The sequence below is a fragment of the Mustela nivalis genome (genome assembly GCF_964662115.1).
Source record: "Mustela nivalis genome assembly, chromosome: 17".
Classification (NCBI taxonomy): domain Eukaryota; kingdom Metazoa; phylum Chordata; class Mammalia; order Carnivora; family Mustelidae; genus Mustela; species Mustela nivalis.
In genome coordinates, this window is record NC_139036.1 from 60,395,485 (window position 1) to 60,418,210 (window position 22,726).

At 59.8% G+C, this 22,726-nt stretch overlaps 2 long non-coding RNA genes across 2 annotated transcripts in view; both read left to right on the forward strand.

Annotated features, from left to right (window-relative positions):
• The window catches only part of LOC309850933, a 1,194,231-nt gene that overhangs the window by 327,006 nt on the left and 844,499 nt on the right, over nt 1-22,726 (forward strand). The gene's annotated exons all lie outside the window — the stretch shown is intronic.
• LOC309851505 lies at nt 1,325-5,243 on the forward strand. The gene is made up of 2 exons (XR_014304808.1): nt 1,325-1,693; nt 3,541-5,243. It is a non-coding gene; the product is annotated as an uncharacterized lncRNA (long non-coding RNA).

Consider the following 22,726-nt stretch of genomic DNA (forward strand, 5'->3'; position numbering starts at 1 on the left):
CGCCGGGCCCCGGGGGCGAGACTGTCGGGGCCGAGAGGCAGGGCGCGCGGGAGCAGAAGAGCCCGCGTGGAGACACGCAGGCTGCGCGGCCGGAACGGGATCCCTCGGCTCGGCCTGGCGTCCTGAGCTGCGCCCACGACGGGGACCCGGGCTTTCACCACCGAGAGGGGACCCGGGCACGTGGCACTGAGGGCCGCCCCGCAGGGGAAGGAGTAGCGGGCCTCGGAGCTGGAGGAGGGCCCCTGGGGCGGTGTCTGCGGCCGTGGCAGCGAGGTGAGCTCCGAGGGGAGGCGGCGGCGGTCAGGGGCCCGAACCTTCCGCCCAGCGCCCTCTGAAGCGCTGTGTCCGCCAGAAGGCGCTATGGGGGACCCCTGCGCGCCCGCGGGGCCGCTGTGACCGGGAGGTGGAGGGCTCTGCTGCCGCATCCCTCTGCCTTCTTTCAGTCCACTCCGCCGGCCCAGGATCCTGGGCCGGGGAGACTTAGGGCGTGGTGGAGTCTGCGGCTTGCTCCTCCACCCCAGGGCTCGGAGGTATCTAAGAGCTCTGGGGCTGGGCAAACACAAACCCTCAGAGAAGGAGCCCAGGCTGGCCAGCCAGCCGGTGAGAAGGTCCGGGACCCCGGGCTCCTAGAGAGTCCCCCACGATTGCGGGGAGGGGGGGGCTCCCACTGTAAATATGCAGTAGGTGCAAGATACCTCACAGGCATAGGTAATAGTAACACATAATAAAAATAATTAGAAATTGATGAGTTCTGAACATTACCTTTATCCTTAATATAGTTTATTTAATTATAAGTTTGTGTCATTTACATTTTAATGCTGCGTTTAAAAGTCCGCTGGCGAACACCTGAACACACAGTGACCAGCGGGTGCCCGCCGGCTTCCTGGGCTCCTGGTGGAAGTGGGTGATCTTCCGAGGTCAGGCAGGGCAAAAGAGGCTGGTGGGCAGTGGGCCTAAGTCCGAGCCTGGTGCTGTGCTCAGGACCCTGAACCACCCGTGGAGTCTCCTGGGTCTGTCCTCTCCCCAGACCAAGGCCATGATCTGGTCTAGAGTCTTCACCTGAACGTGAAAAACTCCCCTAGGGGTGGGCAAGAGTGGGCCTCTGGGTGGGCGCTGAGGGGGTCCTCAGAAGATGCAGGACAACACTGGACAGGGGCACGTGGCCCACCCACCCCTTGACTCTGAGCCAGCAGTCTGCCCTGCCTTTTTTTATAGCCACCCCTGAAGCAGGCGGGTTGGGGAGCAGAGGGGCGGGGTCGGAATGGGGGACTCCCGACTGGACTCGGAAGAGAGGAAGGCAGCTCCGGAACACACGTGGGCTCTGTGGGCTCCGAGCTGCTCCGGGGGACACGCCGCAGGCCCCTGTGGGCTGAGCTGGCATCTCAGCTTGGATGGGGGGGACACTCTGCAGCACACAGGGCTGGCATTTCAGACGCTTCCGGCAACGCTCCCAAGTTGTGTTTTGGTTTCGGTTCTGTGTTTTCCACAGCCCCTGCAACGCTGTCCGTGTCCTGTTTCTTGGTCTGGAAGGTGTTTTGTGGAGGACCTCACTTTGTGACAAGGCACTGGGCTGTCCAGATGGGATGTGTGCACTTTTCTGTTTGTGGCTCCACACCCCACATGAGGTATAGGGGTACGTGGCTCCCACAGGTTGTCCCCAGAATGGAGGAAACGGGCTTCTGGCTGCCACCAGGTGAGAATCAGCAGGACCTCAGACAGCTGACCCTCAGAGCAGAGCCAAGCCATGGGACTTCTCCTTGCCCCTTGACATGACGCTGGGCTCAGGGGGGGCAGGCATGGGGCAGCTCTGACAGCAACAAGCCCCGGGGGGGCCTCCGTGGAGTGACTCTGCTGACAGAACCCGTCTACCCACTTTGGCCAGGGGACAGGACCCTGCTGCCCAGCTCTGCTGGGGGAGGGGCCCTACCCAAGTGGCCCCTTCTGCCCTCTTCTTGGGCACCTGTGCAATGATAACCCTGCCTTAAAACAAGAAGCTGTCCCTTTGCAAAGCCCTCTGTCCATATTCATCCATTTGCCCATAAGGCATGGCCGGGCGACTGTCCTCAGTTAACTCACGAGGAAACCGAGGGGGGTCCAGAGAAGCCCAAGACCATACACGTGTCCAGTGGAGGGAGAGTTGAGGGGCAAGCTATGGCCTTGGCGTGCCCAGCCTTGCTCTCTCTGCACGGAGTGTGGGATCCCTGGCCGGCAAGGGCAGGAGCTCTCTGATCTGTGACACCGGGTGGCAGAGGAGCCGTGAGAGGAGGGATGGAGGCCGAGCCGCTCACACCCAGCGGCAGAGGCACGTCGGGCCAGGTCCACAGAATCTGGGCTGGGGGGCTTCTCACCTGCCGCCCATGGAGGAGACGGGGCCCCTGCTTCTCCACAGAATTTACAAGTCCACGTCCACTGGGAAGGCCCTACTAAACCCACCGCGGTCATGGCAGGGCCTCCCCGGTCATGGTCATGGTCAACGGTTGTTAGCTGGGCCAGCGGGGCCCCTGCAGGCCCCCAGACTCCCTGTTTCCAGCGGGGGTTTCCCTTCTCTCCTCCGGGCTGGCCCAGGCTCCCATGGGACAAAGCTCAGGGTGGTCTCTCTCCTGCCCTGCCCTCCCCTGGAGTCCAACAGCGGGGCCGGGGTGGCGACCCCAATAAACGTGAGTCTTATGGGCATGAACACGAGCCCTTCTCGCGAAGGCTCGTCTCCCTTTTCTCCGAGCGGGAGTTTTTGGGTGCCAGGCAGAACCGTGGGCATGTGGTACAGTGTAAATATTCATCAAGTTTACTCTCAGTTCAGCAAATATTTCCAGAGCGTCGACGGGGGGCAGGCCGGCTGCCGGGGCTGGAGAGGACTGAGGCGGTGTTCTCTGTCCCAGAGAGCATGCCGTCTGTCCCCCGGGCGGCTCGGGTGGAAGTGTACCTTCAGGGTAGCAGGCGAGGGCCAAGGGGACCAGAGACACCCAAGCCAAGGCAGAGGGGTGCCTGGGTCTCAGCAGTCAGGAGGGCCTCCTGGGAGGTGACGACCCTGCAGAGGGGTGAGGGCTGGCGTGGCCCCTGCTCGGGGCGATGGAGGCCTGCAGGCCGGCTGGGGGCCGAGGTCCCCTCCTGTGGGCAAGGAGGCCCAGCTGTAACCCTGCATGTAGGGGTCCTGCCTGAGAACCCTTCCTTGGGGGGCGCGCTTGAGGGGAGCAAGGCCTGCAGAGGAGGGCTGGCTGGAAGGCCGCTGCCGGCAGTGGTGGGGACGGTTAGGGGAGCAGCGGGGACAGGAAGACAGATTTGAGAATAGGTTAGGGGATCACATGGTCGGGACTTGGTGACTTGGGTTGAGGAGCTCCCCGAGGGAGGAGCTCGCGTGAGTCCTGGTTCTTCCCCGGTGGGGCGGGTGAGGGGCCGCTGGTGGTGCGGCGCCGCCCCTGGGCCGGAGGGACACCGTCGAGGCCCGCAGGGACACACGTCTGCCAGCCGTGGGGGCGGCAGCAACGAGGTCAGGGTGCTTGTCCCGGAAGCCGGCACTTAGGGGGCTCTCCCGTGCTCTCCAAGAGGGGCCTGGTGTCCAGCCCGGCGGAGGTCGGCAGTGCAGGAGAGGCCGGACGGAGCACCCGGCCCTGGTGTTCCGGCGAACCTGCTGCAGGATTTCTGAACTCCGCACGGAAGGACGTGGAGCGGGCTCTCAGCCGTTCCTGCCGCCGCGGCCGTCTCTGCCCTCCGAGGGCTCGTGAACTCGGAAGGCGGTTCTCGGACAGCCCTGGAGCCCCCGCCGGCCGACCCCAGCTTCGACGTGGTCCTCTCCGTCAAGCTGGCAGCATCTGGCTGGTGCGATGGGGGCCAGGGCCCCAGCCCCATGCGTCCGCGCAGGTCAAGGTCACCATCTGCCAACCGTCAGGAGAGGGTGAGGAGAGGCGTGGCGGTGTTCCAGAATGCAAATGGTGTGGACCCGCCGGGGATTAGAGTTGTTGGAAGGCCTGGGCTCCGAAGCCATCACTCAGGCGGGGAGGAGAGGAACGGGGGCTCCTTCCCATAGAGCGGGATCCCCCCGCCCAGGGGACCCGCTGCCACTGACGAGCTCGGGGTGGGGGGCAGGGGTTGTAGGCTGCCAGGTGCCTGGGGCTCAGGTTGAGGGGCTGATACCGGAGGCCCCTTGGGCACGTCCAGGGCACAGAGGAGACTCCACGAGTCAGCGGCTTCTAAGTCTGCACGGGACAAGACCCTTCACACGCCTTTCTCCGTTCGGTGGGGGAAGCAGCCTCCCAGCGCGCGGCAGGCGGGATGCTCGTTTTTATTTTACCTGCTTTACTGCCTCGGCCGAAGTGGCTCCACGACGTCCAGCCACGCACAACCTGGCCTTCTGAGTTTCCACTCACTCCCTTGCGCACTCAGTGGAAACTCTTCTGGTGCCTGCTACGTGTCGTGGGACGCTCTCCCAGACAGCGGGGACCCAAGAGCTTCCCAGCTCTGGTGGTTGGAAATTTCTTGGTTTTAAGTTTCAATTTCATGCACTTTTCCTGAAACATTGGCATCTACGACCGCTGGCTGTAGGAGGATCCCTCCAAGACCGTGTCTGGCTGGGCCCGAAGCGCGGACATTAAATGACTTATGGTTCAGCGAGGCGGGATTTCGGCTTTCTGGGCCCATCCCCCTCCCCCACAACAATGTCGGTAAGGGTCCAGGGTGAGCCCTGTAGGGAGAGAAGGGCTCAGCTAGCAAAGTCAGCCCCCAACCGCTGCATCGGCCCCACCATTTGCCAGCTGCAGGACCCAGTGTGAGACACGTACGGATGTCATCAGACGGGAAGGGGGGCACCCCGCGGAGGCCTGGCGTGGGGCCAGCACAGATCAATGGTGGCGGATGTTATTATTATGGTGACGTAGCTGAGTTCCTGGCAGGACTGAGCCAGTCCGGGAAGGGTCCCTGAGCCCGGAGGGAACCCGAGAGACACGCAGGAAGCAGGGAGCTGTGTCTTGGTTGAGGCTGCACATCCCACCTCTTTCTTGGGCAAGCTGAGTCAGTGTCTGAAGCCGGCAGATCCTGTGGGGCCTGTGGTCCCTCCTACCCTCCTGGGGATGTCATCGGGATGTAGGGGGAGCTCCTGGGAGAGGAGACTTCCTCAAAACCCCCCTGTGTGTGTGTGAGTGTTTGTGTGTGTGTGTGTGTGTGTGCAAACGCGTGCAGTGGGGGGAAGCCATACACTGTTCGGTTGTCTGGGAGGAAAACAAAGGAATAAAGGAATAAAGCCCTCCTACTGGGATGTCTTGGGGTCAAAGAGCCTCTTTCTGGGAAGATTTTCATTTCCTGTTCCATTTCCTGCTCAGCACAGGGACAGCCCAGTGTTCGGGAGGCACGGTTGCGGCAGGAAAACAGGAAGCTGGTCAGAGCCAACCTCCACCTGCCACCCCACCGATCTCGGGAGCAGCCCAGTCAGGGGACGGGCACTCGGCTGGGGTCCCCAAGCGGTCCCAGCTCAGCTTTAGCCGTGCCCTTCCCCATGGCTCTGGAAACCAGAGGAGCTACCATGGCGGTTGACCTCCCAGGGGAGGGGGGACCACGCAGGCTGTGTGAGGTGTGACTGCGGCTCCCCGGCTCCCCGTGCCCCTGGGCGCCGCTTGCTCATCTCCATTGATTCTATCCTACCTGGGGGGCCAGGATAGAGCTGGGCACAGGGGGTGGCCCCAGGAGGAGCACCTGCCTGTCTTGACCCCGCGGCATCAGCAGAAGAGACCATCGCGGTTCCGGAAGCTGCAGCACAGACTGGATCCGTCCCCTCCCACCGCGGCCACCGCCCAGCCTCGGGTCTAGGCCAGGTCCCCACAGGCGCCGCAGGTGGCCTGTCTTTGCCTTTAGGCCCCGGGCTTCTGTGACCAGCACCGATCCACTCTGTACGCTCACCTACACGTTCCAGACACGGGGGGTGTCGACCTGTGGCATCAACAATCCATGGCCTTTCTCTACGCCCAGGTTGGTGGCCCTGGAGCGGGTCCTAGACCTCCTTGGGAGGCCCCACGGGCCTGAGCACCAGCTGCCCACCGCAGTGGCCGGCTCCATCCCTCAGCCCTGCGTCCCCTTTCCCTCCTCCACCACTTTGCAGATAAACCACCTACCAGCGTCAAGCTCTGCTTTTGGGGGAGCCCAGCTAATGGAGGGGTGTCTGGAGAGCACACAGCCGGACCCTGACCAAGGCTGGGGGTCACTGGGGGAGTCTTCTCAAAGAAGTGATGTTTCAGCTGAGCTCTGAAGCAGGAGTGGAAATTGTCTGGGTAGAGAGTTATTCTAAGTAAGGGAAGGCAGCATGTGCAAAGGCCCTGAGGCAGCAAGGTGTTTGGGACCAGCTATAGCAGAGAGTGGGATGCACAGGGATGGATGTGGTGATCCACAGGGCCTTCTTTGTAAAGGTTACACTAAAGGTTTAGGCTGCACTAGCATCGTGGGAACCACATAAGAGTTTGGAGCAGGTGACTATTTTAGAAAGATTCTGCTGGCGGAGAGGAGAACGGATCCGGCTCTGGCACCAGTGGAGGCAGGAGGATCAGTCAGGCTCTTGTCCGGGCTGGAACCATGGCTAGGAGCAAGAGCGGAGGCGGGCAGAACATCCCAAAATCACACCACGTGGAGAATCAGAGTCCGTTCCCTGAATTACGACTGTATTTAGCTCCTGGCCTCTGTGCTGCTCTGGCGAGCCCGGCCGCCCTGAATCCCGTCCGCAGGCCTCGGACACAGCACTGCTGGCCCCTTGTCCTCTGCTTGTTCCTCAGGTCAGCGTGGGGACAGTCCCAGCACTCATGTTTTGTGGCACTGGCCCAGCCGCAGCCAGCTGTCTTGTGGCCGCCTCCCACTGAGCAGAAGTGGAGGAGACCCTGCCCAGCTGCCCGGCTGTGGCCCGTGGGAAGTAGCCCAGATGTCGTGGACATGGTCCTTGGTGGCCGGCTGGGTGTGGGCTGCCCCAGAGCCGCGGTGCCCTCTCTCCTCTGCAAACCTCAGACACTCACTCAACCTCACGAGTCCTGTTTCTTCATCCATGAAAGGGATTTTCCTGCTTCCCAAGAAAGTATGTCAGGAGGGGAAGCTTGAACCAGGCATGGATGGGACGTGGGACCAGCACAGAGGGGGCGGGGACAACCAGGAGGGCTGCTCTTAACCCAGGACCGGGCCTTCCTCACCCCTGCAGCAGTTTGCTCCAACAGTGGGCAACAGGGCATCCAGGGAGCCTCGCGCAGGCCCAGCTCCCCCCGCTTCGAGTGGGGCTGGGCTCCATGGTCCCACCCGACGCCCTCCAGGCCCTGGGCGGGCTGTGGCGTGCGCTGCAGAAGGGGGCCCGCATCTGAGCTGGAGCCAGGAGCGGCCGGGAGAGTAACTCAGCAGGACGGAGCCCTGGTCCCCTTCTGCTGGCCAGGTTCAGGTCGCCTCACAGCCGGCACCCGTGGACAGACCCTCCTCGCCGGCAGCCGTCATCCCCGGCTGGGGAGCGTCTCTTGGACCCCCCAACGGTGTTCACTGCCCCTTTAAGTGGGGGGGATGCCTCCGAGAGGTAGGGGAGCTCCGAGCCTGCTCTCAAGACGTTTGCTGCATTTTGTTGCAGTGTCTGGCTGGCAGGTCCAAATGCACACCCCCCCCTTCCCTACTCTCGTGTGATCTCCGCTCACACTCTAGTATTTGGGTCTGTGAAGTCACTGCTTCCTTCCCGTGACTGCCATTTATAGACGACAATAATGAAAAGCACCCGTTTTACACTCCCGGGGCCCCAGCAGCACGACAGAGACACAGATCCCTTTGTTGCAAATAATTAATCTCGTGCCATATTGCATAACATCCTAAAAAGCTTTCCGGGGCGAGCTCCCGCCGGCTGGACACTGTGATCCCATCAATACTGCAGTGCACCCGGCCCCTACTCTTATGCGGTTTCATTAAAAATTTAATTTGTGGTTTCAGTCTGCAGCGTTCCCTTTTAAAGGATGGCGGGGCCCCGCAAAGGTGGGGGGGCTCCAGGCAGGAGGCGGAGGAGGTCTGGGGGCGGGGGAAGGCCCCCCGGCTCCGGAGAGGGAGGGGGCCTTCCCCAGCGGGAACAGCAGGTCCCTCTTCTATTGGCTGCCTGCTGCGAGGGCCTCAGCTCCCCAGGCTGGAGGCAGGGAAACAGACCATTCATAGAAATGCTTCCCCGGAGCTTGCATCACGGTTCCCTTTTCCTCAGCCATGGCCACGGCTACCGGGAAAGGGCAGCGCCTGGGAACCCAGGTCCTGGAGCAGGGCCAGGGTGGCGTGGGGGAGGCCTTCACCAGAGACCCCATTCCCTGTCCCCCCTCTGGAAGGACCTCAGCCAGCAGTCAAGGTCAGAGCTGCTCTGTGCTCCCGGCTGTGTGGCCTCCTGCCGGCTAATGGCCCTCTCTGAGCTCAGGTTATCTCATCGCCCCTGTAGAGTCCAAGGGGGGATCCCCAGGAGCTGCCCGTGCCATGTCACCCCCATGTGGCCGAGGGGCAGGCCACCGGACCCCTGCTGGGAATGGCTGCTGCCTGAAAGCCCACCACTAGTCCTATCTCCCCACGCGGACCCTCTACTGCCGCAGTCTGCAGACCAGAGACTTTTCTTCTGAAGAGCCTTGAGGGAGGGAGGCCAGTTTGCTCTTCCTTCCAGGTGCAGCGGCAGGAGGGGTCTGGGGGGGCAGCTGAGGCTCTGCTGGGGGAGGGCAACACTGAAGGGGCTGTCTGGACACTTGGGTGACTTCCCGTAGCTGCTGGCGGCTACCCCTGCCCTCGCTCATCGGTCCCCACAGGCGTTGGTGGCCCTGGTGGCCAGCGCTAGCGGAGGGCTGGCGTTAGTGCATCCCCGGCCATCTTCTGACATTGCTCCAGAGTGATTAAGTTAAGCCTCCTGGGGCCCGCTGGAGACAGAGGACAAATTGCTTTGGAAAATTGATTTGCTGCCTTAGCATTTACAGCTCGTCCTGCGTCGGTGCGTTTCCTCCCCGCGTGCCACCGCCCTCCCCGCGCGGCAGGACTCTCCGCTCCTGCGTGAGCACAGGTCACAGGCCACACGTCAGGGCAGAGCGTGGGCGCTACTCACATCAGCTACGTGTCCTTGTCCGCTCCTGGTGGACCCAGCGAGTCCTCAGGGTGCCCGGCAGGCTGGAGGGCCACCCATCGCCTACCCCGCAGAGAGACTAGCCCCAAATACCCCCGGAGGGGTCTGTTTCCGCAGGCGAGCGGGGGGTGCCGCAGGGTCGAGAGCTGGCGTCTCAAGGTCTGAGGTTCACAGGCTCTCGGAGCCAGCCAGGACCGGTCTCCTGACCCCAAGGGTGCTTTGAGGGGTGACTTTGTGCCTCTGCGACACCCTCCTTTCTTCCTGGGGAACTGACCAGGGAACCAGGTGGGACTCAGGCTTGTGGGCACTGCGGGTCTCTCGCAGGGTTCCAGGTGCTCCCTGAGCACTGGTTCGGAGCACCTGCCGGACACATCTGGGCAGTACAAAGATCAGGGGCCTGGCCTGAGCCGGTCGCTTCAGCGTCACGGCCGCGCTGGACCCCGCTCCTCCCAGCAGACTCTGGGTCACCTCCGACAGGGGACCTCACCTCTCTGGGCTATATCCAGGGTTAAATTAGGTAAGTCCTATAAAGCTCTTAGAAGGGCGCTGGCCTGTGGAAGCCGTCGGTAAGTGCCGATTATGATCACGTGGCCATCTTGCCTTCCCGCGGGATGTGGAATCGGAGGGGAGGAAGGTCCCAGAGCCGGAGGCTCTTTAGGGCCAAACCAGAGCGGAGGAAGGAGAGAGGACCTCCGAGTGACATCACGGGCTGGACATTTGCCCAATACCACCCCTCTTTAATTTAAGCTTAGTATATTTTTTAAAAATTTGTAACAAATCAGACATAAAACTGACCTTAGCTACGTGAGGACTCCGTTTGGTGACACGGACCCGTTCCCGATGCGGAGGGGCCGTCACCCCCTGCGCCCCCCCCCCCCCAGGCTCCTTCATCGTCCCAGACTGAAGTTCTGTCCCGCTCCTCCCTCCTCCAGCCCGGGCGCGCACCGTTCTGCCGCCCGCCTCTGTGCCCCTGACCCCTCTCGTGGCCTCGTGTGAGTGGAATCGAGCATTTCTGTGCCTGGGTGGCTTCACCGAGGGTCGCGCCCCCCGTCCGTCCACGCTGTAGCAGGTGTCAGGACATGTCCAAGGTCGTGCGGAGAGATCCCGCTCTGTTGACCCACCCGCCTGGCGGTGGGCACCTGGGCGGCTCCCGCCCCCTGGCCATGGGTCACGCCACTGCGAACGTGGGCGTGCACGTATCTCTGAGTCCTGCTCTCACTTTGGGCGGTACACACCCAGAAGCGGGATGGCTGGAGGATGGGGTCCTGCCTGTTTGGGTTAGCGTGTTTACGATTGCAGAAAGGGAGGCTGCACAGAGGGGTTCTGAAGTCTGCCTGGGCTCCCAGCCCCCCAGCCCCCTCCGTCCCTCTGCCCCTCCTCGGCGCTCTGGGAAGTCCTCTGGGAGAGAGGAACCGGCATGGGTGCACCTAAGAGGCACCATTGCTCCCATCACGGAAGCGGGCTCTGGGCCCAAAGGACGGTGGCTTGTCACCAGCTGCCTTGGCTGGTGTGACCATGTCTGCGGGGCTGAGAACACGGTTGTGAATGAGCCAGACAAGTTCTCCCAAGCAGACAGACCAGGAGCAGAGTCAACGAACAATAAGGTGGCCGTAGGGGGCTTGCAGGGTCTGGGTCACCCGAGTTGCAAGGCGGGTGCCCTCTGTCCTCAGGGCCCGCGCATCTCTCTGGGGGCGAGCAGAACGGCCTCGTCTTGGAGGAGACGCAGGCTATGGCCATCACAGGACTGGTCCTGCCCTAGAGCAAAGCCAGCCCCGGGGGGCAGGGCAGCTGCCGAAAGGCCGGCAAGTTCCCTGTAGTGACCGAAGGACCCCCCCTTTCGCAGGGAACCCGGATGAGGGTGGGTGGCCCCAGAATTAGCAACTATTGGTCCTGTGTTTCCGAGTCCACCCCACTTCAGGTAGCCTCTCTGTCCCCTACCTTTGGGGCCTCCTGTGGCCAATGAAGTGGGTGGGAATGAAGAGTCAGTCCGGGCCGGGGCCCTGCGGGTCCTCTGGGTCATTGTTTCTCTCCTCTCCCTCACCCGGCGACAGGGTCCCTGAACCACCAGGGCAGAAGGGGGCTACCTGCTGACCTGTGGCACCAGGGGCACAGGAAGAAAAGCTGTTGTCTGAGCCACTGGTATCTCTGGGCTGTGTGTCCCTGCGGCCTCTGCCGGCCAGGGGCCCGCCTGGCTTCCCGGTCCTGCCCACGCCTGGCTCCCTGGCTTCTCTTTCTTCTTAAATGTAACCAACCCCAGTGAGTTCCTCTGCTGCTTGACCTGGCCCCAGGGAGCTTGCCCTCTGCACGAGCTGGCCCGGTCTGCTATTTCACTGGGGTGGGGGTCCGTCGGCCAGGAGGGAGGCTGGGTTGCGGAAGCAACCAGAAGAAGGAGGCGACGTGCCAGTGTGGCTGTGTGTGAGGGCACAGACGGCTGGTCGTGTGTCTGTGCGCGGGAACGGGCACTCCTGCGTGTGTGTTGGGACTGTTCCAGGAATGTGCCACCCTGAGGCCATAAACCGGCCCAGTCGGCTCCTGTTTGCAGCTGTGCGTCCTTGTTCGAGTTAATCTGTCCCAAAGCCAGGGGGCGCGCCTGAGCCGCGGGGAGGTCGGCGCCCACAGGGTGTCGGGAAGGCGACCGGAGGAGGTGAGTCAAGGGGCTGGCCTTGCAGCGTCTGAGGTCGCTGTACCGGCTCTGGGCCCGGAGCCAGCCTCCCAGTCCCCACGGCCCCCCGCCGCCCGCGGAGCCTGCCCCGTCCGGCCACAGGGCCCGAGGCGCGGCGTGTCCCTGGGCTCTCGGCGTCCGCGGCCTCCAGGATTCCTGCGGTCAGGATCCCGACTCCTCTTTATTGTTTTTAAAGTGTTTTGCTGCTGGGAAGCCTCAAGCCTCTCCACAGAGAAACATAAATAAAGGCAGTAACTTGGCTCATCAGGAAGTCGCGCGCGGTGTGTTCGGCAGGGAGCACCCCGGCCCGCCTGGAGCACGCCCCGGCCGGAGCGCAGCGGCGGGAGAGAACGGCTGCTCCCACTCGCCGGTTCTGGGTCAGGTCTCTCTTGTTCGCTGAGCGGCCAGCAGAGCGGGGGCTGGGCTCGGGCTCTGTGCCCCCAGCAGGGGCGGCACGGGCCGGGTGTGGGCCAGGCTGTCCTCCAGGTCCGGAGCACAGGGACCGTGGCGAGGCAGGCCCGCCCTCCTCCCTGCGGCAGCATGTGGAAAGGCCAACGCGGACCCGCAGATTAGGACCTGGAGCTGGGGGGTGAGAGCAGCGGTGAACCCCGGCCCTGGGGGGCACGGGCTTTGGTGCCACATCACCCCGGGTGCCCGTCCTGGTCTGCGTGGTTCAGTTCCCGGGGTCCTCAGGCAGGTCCCCCCGGCTCCCTAAGGCCTGGGTCTTCCATGCGTAGAATCCAGACGGTGATGGTCTCCACTCCTGGGGGCTGGGCCGAGGGTCACCCTCGCAGCCCCCAGCGGAGTCCTGCCCTGGAGCGTCCCAGGCCAGCTCCGAGAGGAGAGCCTGGCCGGCTGTGGGGTTTCCCCACCTCCCACCCAGCGCAGAGGGGGACCAGCCAGGCAGTCGTGGGAGGGGGTGGCCTCTTCTTAGGTCCGCGGTGGGACTGAACACCGGCTGGTGGCAAAGCTCCCTGGAGGAGCCCTGCTGCTCTCTAGTGGTAGGAGGGGGGGCTGTCCTCCTTTCCGGGGGTGGGGTGGGGGACCGAGGGTTGCCCAGGGGCCTGGAGTCAAGCTGCATTAATTAGACCCGGCAGGCGGCAGCCTGAGAAGGCTCGGAGGGTCCCCAGGCTGCTTACTTCTCAATTTTCATCTCTGACAGCTGAGGGCTGTTGCCACCCACCAACCCTGGGCCCCTGTCTTCTTTCCATTAAAATTGGTGACAGCACTTTTTTTTTTTTTTACTTTTATACTTAGTAACACTTTTTTTTAAACCAAAATATATATGTCCGTGAGAAACCATTCAGACTGTACAGATATTAGCCAAATGTGGCTGTGTGGCCCGAATACAGGTGTCTGGGGCGGGGGTGGGGAGGCTTCTGAGCTGGGAGGGGGGAGGGGCAGGTGAGTGCCCGGGCTGGAACCTCTTCCTGCAACGCTAAAAGGGAGCAGAAGGTGGGCTCCGAGGAAAGGAGGAAACCACCGGGACCCAGGAGGAGGCGCACCCAAAGGGAGGACTCCCTGTGCGGTGTCTGGGGGCCGTACCAGGACGCTGTCACTGTGGGAGCGGGGGCCGGTCCTGGGGGTGGGGGCCGCCAGTCGTAGTGGGTGGCGTCCCTGCTCCCAGGAGGGTAAGTGCAAGATGCAAGGGGAAGCTGGAGCGGGGGGGTGGGGGGGGACACAGGGGCCGAGGGAGGAAGGCAGAGGCAGGGCCAGCCAAGGAGGCCCCCAGAACAGGCAAGGGGCTCTGCCGGCTGCCCCTGCAGGGAGCCGGCAAGGACAGGACCAGCACCTCCCTTCCCTCCTTGCCCACCTGCTCCGCGCAGAGGAGCAGCTCTAGATGGCAGCGGGCTCCCGGGGTCTCTGCGGTGGAGCAGGAGGCAGGACAGGGCAGGCCCAGGCAGGAGCCGCTCTGACCTGGCGACCTTCCCCACGGCCCGGTGCTCCCCTGACAGCAGGCGTCGTAATTGGGTTTTATGCGAGGCCTCTGGCGCTGACCTAGTTGTCCTGTCCCCGCCTCCCTCTGCCCCGAGTGTCCACCCCTGATGTTCTTTGAACCCCAGGCACGGAGCTTTCTTGCCTCCCAAGGTCACTGTCCACCCTGATTCCGCCCGACAAGGTCAGGCCGGCCCCGGAGCCCGGAGCAGGCGTCCAGGGTGCCTGGCACGGAGCCTGCTTCTCCGAGCTCCGTGTGGGCGGCTGGTCCTGGCGAACGTGGGACTGAAGCTTGGTCCGCTGAGCCCCCCATACTCCCGTGTGCCACCCCTGCTCGGCGTGCGTGGATGGCCTCCTTCCTGCCCCAGGAGGACCAGATGTTCAGCCGCTTTGTCCCCAGGGACTCGGGGAGGCAGAGGCCATGGGAACATTGTCCCTCAGTGGGGCCCTGCCTTGGCGCCTTCCCCAGCCCAGTGGGTGGCCGAGTGTGTTCTTGTTTGGGTCTGACAGGTGGAAGCTTGTTTGTCAAGACCTTGTCAGCATGGCGCTGCCGCGAAGAGGCTGCGTCTCTCTGACAGGGATGTTTCCTCTGGGCTCTGCCACCCGAAAGGGGCCCCTTCACTGAATCCTACATGGCTCAGGGTCGCCTCCCTGTAAGAGGGAGTCTCGAAAGGATTGGCCGGGGGCACAGGCGTCTTTGTGTTTAAAAACGAGGCCCAAGCCATCGCCAGCTCCTGCAGACAGTTACCTGTGCGCGGAGGGAGGTTCGGCTGAGACCAGGCGAGCCACCTTTCCCCACCCCTTCCCGAAACCCCGCTGCCTCCCCCAGGCCCCACCTCTGATTTCGGGTTCCTCTCTGCTCAGTCTCGCAGCTCCTGCACACCGGCGAGCAGGAAGTCTGCCCTCTGAGTCCGCATGAATAACAGAACTGAGATCATCCCTGGTTAAAAATAGATTTTCTTCTTAATAAATATTTTACATGCTGTCTTTAGGATATACAGATCCGCTGACTGAAGAGTTAAAACAATCCCTGTTATTGAACCCAAAGAATATAGGAAAGGCTCTGCCTGGGCTCTGCCCATATGTTTCTGTGGCCGCAGCTCCGGCCTTGGATTCCCTCTGTGACGTCCGATGACAACAGCCCTCGCAGGGGAGACAACAGAACCGGAGGCAGGAGCTGCCTGGCAATTCTCGGAGACGTTAGTCACCTATGAATCTTATGGAAGCAAATCAGTTATAACTTGTCCCTTGGTTAGTGAGGCTCAGACTTCGGAAAAACCAAAAGTAGGTTCTTGTGTTCCCGCTGTGCAGGACTTCCGCCCAGAGTGGAGGTTGGTGTGTCTGGGGGCAGCCTTGGGGACACAGAGAAAATTCTGGGTGGGGAGGCAGAAGCAGTTGGAGTTTAAAGCACTGGCCCATTTCAGAAAACTTTGCAAACGCAGTACAACCTTGAAGGTCCGCATTAATTAGGACACGGCATGATCCAGATATAGTAAACGAATCTACACAATCTACAGATGTGACCCCAACCTTGACCACCTCCCCGTCCCGTGAGCTTCCCCTGGAAGACTGGGGCGGCAGGAAATGCTGGGGTCTGCCCAGCATGTAGACTATTTCAACGTGACCCGCAGGCTGCAGTCCCCACGAGAATGGCTGGAGTGTCCTTACCTGACAGGGCAGGAGTCTGGATATGGGAAGGCAGAGTGTGCTGAGACCAGGACAGAGGAGCCAGTTGGGACTCACGGGCCCACATATCCGGCTGGAACCACTCCACCTACCAGCTGATTTCCTTGGACAGAGCACAGGGGCCCTTCCCTGGGAAGCGCACCTGTTCTGAGGAGGGGCCATGCTCTCCCTTGTGTCCTCCATGTCTTGAGGACATTTTGGTTTAGCGCCCAGCACTCTGCCTGGCATGTAAGGTTCCAGGTCTGTCTCCCTTCAGAGAGAGAGCTCCTGGAGTGCCCGATTTAGAGCTTGATACATGTTGTTGCATGGACGGATGGGTGATGGATGGACAGGTAGATGGACATATGCATGGTTAGGTGGGTGTGTGGGTGAAAATGGCACGTCATATCCGTTTCCGAGGGGAACTGATCACAGCATAGAAATGGGGCCCTGTCACCTGCCTCTTCCCAGGGCTGATCGTGGAGCTGGTGATGTGCTTTAATCCTTCTCTTTGGCTGCCCTCCACTTGTTGCTTCCGAGTTCCTAACTGGAAAAGAAGGGCTTGGGGAGCAGGGCTTGAGTCTCCCGAAGCCGACTTCGGGAGGTAGGAAGGTGAAAGTTCAAGGACCAGATGCTGGGTCTCCCATGTGGCCCTCCTGGAGAGCCGGGCCCAGGTGCTTTCTGCCGCGGTCAGAAGGTCAAGGGTGCTTGAGCACACTTTGATGTTTCCTGGTGTTCCTTGAGCAAAGCTTGTGTTGGAACGTCAGGCAGGCACACAGAACGCTGCACCCACTCGGGCTCCCGAAAGGCGGCCCATGGTGGGGAACACAAAGGAAGCTAAACAATTAACATGAAGACATCCTAGTGATTCAATGGGATGTCTGAGCTAAATCCATGCCACTCTACATTGTTTTACGTTCCGTCTTTCGGAAGATAGAAGGGAAGAAAATCACAAAATGTTTCATTTCTCTGTGATTGCATAAGCTCTTAAAATATTTAACTGTTGCTTAATAATTGATTAAAACTGGTCTCAGTGGGAGCCAATCACCCGTTTGGCAGGATCTCTTTAAACTTTTAGGGGCTTTTAGCTCCCCCTGGCCGCCTAATCTTTCCCTCGTCTGATTCATTCAGGGCTCAGCGGACATTGTGCCTCTCGCGGATCGAGGTTGTCGTGATGTCTCTGCTGGATCGTGGGATGGGTGGCAGGCGGGGTTCAGGAACAGAGAAGTCCTGGGACATTGTGTCTGAAGAGGCGGCGAGGGGAGGAGGGAAGGAAGGCGGAAGGTCTACCTCGGTTTCGAAGTCGCAGAAGGGAGTCACAGATAAGAGCTGTGTGACCTTCAGAGCCACTTCAGTTGTCAAGACTTGAGTTTGTCCTCAGAATGACAATGTCTCTGCCTCCCTTTCTTCTCGGGGACGCTAAAACCACCGAGCAAGGTGGTTTAGATCAAGGGCTCCGGCATCAGACGGCCCAGCTTCCGTCTTCCTCAGGAGACTCCTTTACGCGCGACCTTGGGCGGGTTTATTGGCAGCTCTGTGCCTCAGTTTCCCCGCTATAAAACAGACACAACTGTAGAAATGCCAGGCTGAGCAGATTAGGTAAGAGAGTCTAGGAAGGAACTCAAGGGGAGTCTGATTTGAAAACAGCTGCTTGTCGCTCTCGGGGAGGAAGGGTGGTCACGGGACCCACGAAGTCCCCCAAACGAGGGCCGTCTCGAAGAGCCATGTGCACGCCCCTGTGTGCAGGGGCACTTCTCACAGTCACCAAAAGGAGGAGAAACGGACAAAGGGAAGGTGGTCCCTCCGCACTGGGGAACGTTATTCAGCCTTAAAAAGGAAGGAAACCCCGCTTCCTGCCACCAAGGAGCTGAACCCTGAAGACGTGACGCTGAGTGACACACGCCCATCACGAAAAGACAAGCGCTCGTGATTCTGCTCCAGGGACGTCCCCATCTCAAGTTCTTAGAGACAGGAATGCGGGGGGTGCCAGGCTATGTAGGGACAGGGCAGGGCGTCCCCCACCCCCGGCCAGGAAGCCTGCAGGGACTGCGGGGGCTGGGGGTCGGAGGGGAGGAATGTGGAGACGTCCCTGCTGGGTCCCAGGAGAGGAGAAGCCCACCTCCCCCGGGTGTGCTGGTGCTGGGAGTGGAAAGGAATCCCGCCGTTTTGGAGGGGGCTCCCCTGGAAGATGTACTGGAAACCTAGAAAAACGCGCCCAGGCCCAAGCTCCCGAGGAGCAGACCTGGGATTTAAGCCCGCCTGGTGCCAGCTGAGCCTCCGAGCGCCTTCTTCCCGGGACAGCCAGGCTCTCGGCGCCATCCCTCGATGGTGGAGTCCAGAGCTGGGCCTGGATCCAACTCCAGAGAACAGAGGAGGCTGACAGGAGCACTTTCCAAGACACCGGGGACAGGGCCGCGAGCCTGTGCTGCCGGGCGCGCAGGAAAGCAGCGTCGGGTTCGCCTTCTGTACGGCCGGCCTGTGCCCGTCCTGTCTCATCCTGCGGCTTCAGACGCCTCAGTCCGAAGTGGGGAAACTCAGCCTCCTTCTTGGGGGACGGTGGGGCAAGCCCAGGTCGGGAAAGTGACCACCGGCGGCACCGAGGCTCCCACACACTCAGCAGCAGGTGACGGGATCTCGAGGCTGGGAACTCGGGTCGGGGTCCTCCTCGGACGGAGGGTGTGCGCGCCGCCAGGGCAGACCGGGTCCTGAGGACCCCTCCGACAGCCGCCACCTGTAACTGTTTCACTTGTTCATTACGATGGCAGTCGCTTCCTTGAAGCTGTGGCCTGTGTCACCCGCGTGTCACCCGGAAGTCCCCAGCACCTAGCACCCTGCAGGATCCACTTCTGTCCTGTGAATAAGCGAGTAGTGCACTTATGGTGAAAAAAAAAAAAAAAACCCAAACAACCCAATAAACTTCATTTAATTAAGGACATTAACTTTCTCTGGCAGTCAAGGTTGGAGCCACCCGAGCAGAGCCCAGCTCTCTAAACACTCAGGCCGGTACAGAAAGCTCTCCCGGCGGGACGTGTGGCCCCTGCCTGGCACCGTCGGCCCCATGGCCTGACGTCTCGGAGGAAGGAGCCGAGGCCCCTGGGCCCCTCAGGGCCAGCCCTCCTGCTCCACGGGCCTCCGCTCCCGTGAGCAAGGCAGTGCCCTGAGCTCTGCGAACACCCTGCAGGACCCCACGGGAGAAAACGGGCCGGAAATCGACCATGGACTGTCGCGCCGCGTACACGTTGCCGTCTTTGTTGCGTGGGACCATCGGGTCTTGCCAACTCACCAAAGATCCTCCGAGCCTCCACGTGTCGGGGGAAGGGCTCTGTCCCACGGGCTGCCTCACGGGGGTCACTTTAATGTTGAATCACAGAACTTCGTGCATCCCAACCCTTCGTTTCGTTTTATTTTTATTTTTATTGTTTTATTTTGAAAACTTATTTAAATTCAATCCATTTATACCGAGTAAACTGTCAGTTGCAGGGACAGAGGTCAGGGACGCGTCGGCTGCTCACAACGCCCGGTGCTTGTCACATCCCGTGTCCCGCTCAGTGCCCGTCACCCAGTGCCCCCGGCCCCCTGCCCTGGCCCTCCAGCTACCCTCGGTCTGTTTCCCGTGGCTGAGGGTCTCTTACGGTTTGTCTCCCCCTGATTTCGTCGTTTTGTTTTTCCTTCCCTTCCTCTTTGCTGCTTTGTTTTGTTTCTCAAATTCCTCATATCAGTGAAATTATATGATAATTGTCTTTCTCTGACTGACTGACTTGGCTCAGCGTAATACCCACTAGTTCTATCCATGTTGTAAATGGCAAGATTTCGTTTTCTGATGGCTGCATAGCGTTTCATAGTATATGAAGTGTTTCATTGTACATATGAACCACATCTTCTGTATCCATTCATCTGTCGATGGACCTCTGGGCTCTCCCCATAGTTCGCCTGCTGCGGACATTGCTGCTATGAACATTGGGGTGCACGTGCCCCTTCGGATCCCTACATCTGTATCTTTGGGGTAAATACCCAGTAGTGTGATTGCTGGGTCATAGGGCAGCTATTTTCAACTTTCCGAGGAACCTCCACACTGTTTTCCAGAGTGGCTGCACCAGCTTGCATTCCCACCAACAGTGCAGGAGGCTCCCCTTTCTCCGCATCCTCGCCAGCATCTGTCATTTCCTGACGTGTTAATTTTAGCCATTCTGACTGGCGTGAGGTGGGATCTCATTGTGATTTTGATTTGTATTTCCCTGATGCCGAGTGATCTTGAGTATTTTTTCATGAGTCTGTTGGCCATCTGGATGTCTTCTTTGCAGAAATGTCTGTTCATGTCCTCTGCCCATTTCTTGATTGGATTCTTTGTTCTTTGGGTGTTGAATTTCATAAGTTCTTCATAATTTTTGGATCCTAACCTTTTATATGATAAGACATTTGCGATTATCTTCTCCCATTCTGTCGGTTGTCTGTTGGTTTCGTCAGCCGTTTCCTTTGCTGTGCAGAAGTTTTTATCTCGTTGGAGTCCCAGTAGTTCATGTTTGCCCCTGCTTCCCCTGCCTTTGGAGATGTGTCTAGCCAGGAATTGCTACGGCCGAGATCACAGAGGTCGCTGCCTCTCCTCTAGGATCTGGATGGATTCCTGACTCACATTTAGGTCTTTCATCCATTTTGAGTCTATTTTTGTGTGTGGTGTAAGGAAGTGGCGCCCCTTCGTTTTAGAGGCGCGGACCAGGAGGTCTGCGTGGGACTCACCCAGGTCATCGGCTGGCTTTCTGGGAGGCCCTGCTGGCATCTGGGTTCCGGTGACTGTGTCAGTCATGGTTTTCCAGAGAAACAGACCAAGAGGATGTATATACAGAGAGACATGGAGACAGAGAGACAGAGATTTTAAGGAATTGGCTCACGAGATCATGGGACTGTCTCATTTGAAACTTGTAGGACGGGCCCCAGCCTGGAAGTTGCAACTGGAGTTGCTGTTGGTTCTCAAGCCCACAGGGGTCTGAGTCTGAATTCCCTTCTTCTCTGGGGAGCTCAGTCTTTTCTCTTAAAACCTTCACCTGATTGGATGAGGCCATTAAAGAGGGTCATCGTCTTTGCTCAAAGTCTATGGAGTTTAACGTGACCCTCGTCTAAGATGTACCTTCACAGTAACACCTAGACTGGTGTTAGAGCACACAGCTGGGCACCATGGCCCAGGTGACACAGAGAGTGAACCATATCAGTGATGCTGTTCCTGCATCGAGGGACATCTGGCAACCCTGGAGAGCCGAGATGTGACAACCAAAGACACAGCCTCTCCCTGCAACTTCCAAATGAGCTCTGGGGAGGAGGGAAGTAGGTGCCGGGTGGGGTGGAGGGGTTTCTGAGTGCAAATCTCTCAGGGAAGGTGGTCAGAGAGCCAGAAGCTTCATGGACCCTCAGGCCGGTGCTTGGGTGCTGGCTCCAAGCCCCATCTACCTTCTCGGCTTGAGTGGGTTCGGGGGTTGGACACCTTGAGGCTAAGGGAAGGCCCCCTCCCCAGTCCTCCAGAGCGCAGGCTGGGTCCTGAATGCGCAGTGGGCCTCACACGACTCCTCCTTTCCTGCGTCTGACTTCTCTGACCGTCAGCCCGGCGCCCCCGCTGCCGCTGCCTCTGATGAACGGCCACAATGACGGCCTTGGAAACTGGCCCAGAAATCAGAGATTTCTGTAATAATTAGAGATCATTTGAGGTCCCGCTCTTGGGGAAGGTGCGTGGTGAAAATAGAGCTGTTTCATTTCGTCCCCGAGTGCGAACTGTGATATTAGAAATTCTCATGCATGAGTCCATCCTGACCCCCGGCTCCTGTCCTTTCGGAAGCGTGATGTCAGTAACGTGGCGTCCGGGTTGATAACGGGGGGCCCGTTGTTTAACACTTGATATTTACTAACTTCGGTCAGTTCACCAGTCTTCAGTCCCACATTTGCTAAAGTAAATGCTATGCCCTTTTCACAGAGCCGTCATGCATAGAAACTGCCACTGTGTTCCCTCCGTCCCGTCCCCCGGTGAGCCCTGCAGCAGGCGGCCTGCCAGCACATGGGGTGCTCTGAGGACAAGCCTGTGCGCGCCCATGTCCGCCGCTCCCACTTTCTTTCCCAGCCAGGCCTGACTGCCTCCGTCTGGAGGCCCAAACCACACCCAGGGACAGTTCTGAGCCCTCGTGCACACCCACGAGAAGCCAATGTGGGACCTGCCAGCCCCAGCAGTTGGGGTCTGGCTGTGCAGTGTTGAGAGCGAGCAGGAAGAGGGGACGGGGTGGTCGGACAGAGGCTTTAGCCCCTCCTGCTTGGCTGCGATGCTCCCGCCCCCTTCGGACCTGGACCAACACCCTCACCACTTTCCTCCCCATCCAAAGGACGGGGGTGGGGGAGGGATGGATAAAGCAAGACAGGGAAAGAAGACAGAGGGTCTGGGGCCACAGTGACAAGTGACACAGCGGCGGGCCGGACCCCACGTCTTCGGGACCATAATACGCTGCTGTGGACCAGGTATTTTTCTGTCAGGCTGCCTGTGGTTCGTCGGACGCATTATCTCACACACGCCCTCCTCTTCCCTGTTCCCCTCACACTGTCATGTCCATCTTTAAAATAGGGCTTACGTGGGGGAGAAAAGCCACATCAAATGTCAGTCTCTAAGTTGTATAAGGACACGATTGTATAAGGTCACGGACCACGTGTGGCACTTTAGCATTTCTGCATTGTTATCTTTTTGTAAAGCTATTCCTTTTTAAAAGTAACACTACGGTTATTTTATTGAAATCCCTGCAGTGGGCATCTGAGCGCCCGTAGTTACTCATTTTTCCTGACAAGGAGGATTTGGGGTCTAAGACCCAGTACCTGCCCCCTATGAGCTCACAATCTTGGAGGACCCACGGGTGCAGCCTGTCCGAGGTGAGACAGCTGGTCAACCCAGCAGCCCCTGCTCGGAATCCCACCTCTAACGAATTCAGAGAGGGCTATTTCCCCCAAGAGGGTTTGTTAAGACATTGATCGAAACAACTGATGCCCCTAGGAGCATTTTATTAGGCTGAAGAAAACATTTTTGGGGGGACAGTACTTCCTCTTATTGGTATAATTCTATGGAGGAGGCTGAAAACCCGTATTTAGATAATCTGATTTCGTTCTCACAACAACTTATGGGATGGACAGAGAAAGCACTACCCTCACCCCATTTCTCAAATGAGGATAATTACAAGGCTCTTGAGTAGTGAATTCTGGGCAAGAACATTTTCCTTGGTCCGAGATTCCTTTCTTCATCAACCATCCACCCACCCAAACTTCCACCCACCCACCCGAGCACCCATCCGTCCGTCCTACTATCCATCCATCCGTCCACTCACCCACCCACCTGAGCACCCATCCGTTTCTCCATCTACCCAACCATCCACCGACCCATT